Consider the following 3,259-nt stretch of genomic DNA (forward strand, 5'->3'; position numbering starts at 1 on the left):
GCAACATGTTCCAAAGACAACAAGGTTGTCAGCAAAGAGTAAGTGAGTTAACTTCACACCAGATTTTCCAAATCTGAAACCATAAGTAAGACTGATGACACTTGGCTTCCAACATTCTTGAAAGAACCTCCGTACAAAGAATAAATAGATAAGGTGAAAGTGGCCGGGCAGCCCTGTTTGAGGCCCCGAGATAGAGAGAAGGATCTGTTGGGGTGAGCATTAATAGGGATGGAAAATTTCAGGGAGGTGATGCAATTTAAAATGAGATTGTAAAATACATAGAAAATCCAAAGCACTTCAGAGTCTTCATGAGAAAAGCCCATTCAATACGATCATAGGTTTTGGACAAATCTAATTTCAACATAAAAAACTCATACCTTTCTTTCTGACGCTTCATGGAGTGAAGAACCTCTTGAATGATAATTGTATTGTCAACTATATTCCTGCCCGAGGTAAAAACACACTGGAACAAAGAAATGAGCTTAGGACTTAGGAAGAGTCAGCTTTAACATGTTGGAAATTATTTTTACAATAAGCTTGTATAGGGAATTACTCAAACCAATAGGCCTAAAATCCTTAGGGCTTTCCACAACATCATTTTAAGGAATTAAACAAAGAAAAGTAGAGTTCACTTCACTAGTAGAAGTAGGATTGGTTAAAATTTTCTGAACCCATGACTCCATGAGATAATTTCATCCTTCACCGAATCCCAGCAACGCTGAAATGCACCGGCGGGAAAACCATCGGCACCAGGAGATTTCCACTGGCCCATGCTAAACAAAGTGTGGGAGATTTCCACCTCATCAGGCACAAGCATCAGAATTTTGTTGTCCTCTTCAGATATTGTATGAGTAATATCAGGAAGATTAAAGTCAAGAAGATCCGGATTTGAAGAAGAGGAAGACTTGGAAGTAATTCATAAGCAGCCTGATGAGAATAGAATTTATCATATTTTTATCCCCAATTATTCTATCTTTTATACTAAATTAGCATATAATTGGACTCATATTTCTTGTATTTTGATCCAGGGTATGAAAGAAGGCATCAAGAGCAAAGAAAGACAAATCGGATGATTTTTCATAGTTTCGACATCATTCAGTGATTTGGGCCTAACTCGCGTCTCCAAACTCCGAATGGGTTAATTCAAGATCCATTGGAAAGATAAAAGAAAAATTCACAACTTTCATGTTTTGGGATTTCGCAGATTCGGCCTGCATCGAAGTCAATTCCGGGCCCGAAGTCACGGAAAATTCACAGGAAGGCCAAATCCACAGCTAAAGCCCAACTCGCAGAAAAGTCTGGCTGAAGCCCAATTCGCAGATGAGGTCTACTACGAATACAAGAACAAGAAACAAAAAAGAATCCTTCTAGATCCAAATTATTAATGTAATCTTAGAGTGAAAAAGGGATTGAGTTCAAGAGACAAAGAGATAAGATTAGAATTAGGATAGGACTTTTTATATTCTGTAAAGATCAACTTCAAGAGAAAATAGGAGACCACCCCCTCCCCTTTAATCTATCTAAAGGAGGGGGCGGACCAGCTTTAGGGGGGACTTGATCACTTGATCACTGACTCATTCAATCATTCAACTTCTGATCTGAATCAAGAAGCAATGAGCAATCAGTCAAGAAGGATTCAATAAAGGTTCAAGAATTCAAGAAACTTGAAGAAGAGGAGATCTCAGCACCATGGGCGAATTCAAGAGTTCTTTCTTCCCCTTTGTTTGTTTTAATTCTTCCATTATGAACTGATTTTTTTCTTGCTAGGGCTATGGAAAGCCTAACCAGGTTACTGAATATATTTTTATCTTCTTGATTTATCCAAGATTGTGATTTCCATATAATCTATGAATTATTCTGCTTAATGCAATTAAGAGCTTGGCCACCTCTTAATTGATTTGGGTTATGTGAATGAATTGAGAGAGAATTCACATAATTGACAGAATAATTCATAGTGTGAATTGAGTGCTATATAGAGATATATATACATGATTCATCTGAATTTAATGGTTTTCTTGGACTTAATGCACTTCCATCTTGAGAGCTCTACTCGAGAAATCGAAGGGTTACCTGATGGGCGTAGGTTTAGTATATCTCGAGAGAGAATATTAAATAAATTTGTGAAAATCTCAGTTTATGGAATAACAATTAATCTTGGATAATTGGACCCATCAATATTCATTACATTGGTTAGGTGGACCTAAAGTCCTAGCGATTCCATCATTTGCATATTCGATTAGTGATTACCCTTGTTTTTATTTTCTTTGTTCTAGTCTTTATTTTCAGTAGTTCTTGTTTCCTCAAATCTAAATTTCGACTATCCAAATAATTAGGGAAGACTGTGATTCTAATACTTATTTTGTTAAATCCCCGTGGGAACGATATTATTATACTACTTGATAACTAGTGCACTTGCTAGGGTTATATATTTATAGCTATCAGGTTTTTGGCGCCGTTGCCGGGGATTTAATCCTAAAATAATATTAAAATTTGTTAACCTTGATTAATTTGGACCTTTTATTTCTGTTTTTTTATTATTATTCTATTTTTTTATTTCTTTTTCTGTTATTATTTTTATTTTTATTTCTGTTTGTTTGTTCGAATTCTTGCTGGTTCAGAATTACTAGTGCATGACATGCACTAGACAGGAAGGGTTAGCTGAATTCGATCCAGAAATCGAAAGGACCCTTCGTTTGTTGCTAAGGGCCAACAAAGGAAAATCAAGAGAAGAGGTTGTTATTTGCGAACCAGCCATAGAGATAGAAGGAGAGATGGTAGAAGAAAATCGCACCCTCTTGGATTATGCTTGTCCAAACATTGATAGGGCGACATCCAACATTTGCAAGCCTACCATCCATGCCAATAATTTTGAAATAAAGCCTGCAATAATTCTAATGATCCAAACTAGTATTCAGTTTAGTGGGTTACCAAGTGATGACCCTAATGCACACATTGTTAACTTCCTTGAAATATGTGATACATTTAAACACAATGGAGTTAGTGATGATGCTATTAGGCTAAGATTATTTCCTTTTTCATTGCGTGATAGAGCTAAAGATTGGCTCAACTCACTCCCTGTAGGAAGTATCACCACTTGGAATGATCTAACCCTGAAATTTTTGGCTAAATATTTCCCACCCTCCAAAACAGCAAAGTTAATTAATGAGATTACTGCTTTTGCTCAATTTGAGAGGGAATCCTTGTATGAAGCATGGGAAAGATTCAAGGAGATGCTTAGGAGGTGTCCCCACCATGGGAT

At 36.6% G+C, this 3,259-nt stretch overlaps 1 non-coding gene across 1 annotated transcript; it reads right to left on the bottom strand.

Moving 5' to 3' along the window:
• Positions 1-3,152: 3,152 nt before the first annotated feature.
• Positions 3,153-3,259, bottom strand: LOC148803899 (small nucleolar RNA R71). The gene has a single exon (XR_016081585.1). It is a non-coding gene; the product is annotated as a small nucleolar RNA R71 (small nucleolar RNA).

Source organism: Nelumbo nucifera, chromosome 1, assembly GCF_055504915.1.
Source record: "Nelumbo nucifera cultivar China Antique chromosome 1, China Antique-T2T, whole genome shotgun sequence".
NCBI classification, from domain to species: Eukaryota; Viridiplantae; Streptophyta; class Magnoliopsida; order Proteales; family Nelumbonaceae; genus Nelumbo; species Nelumbo nucifera.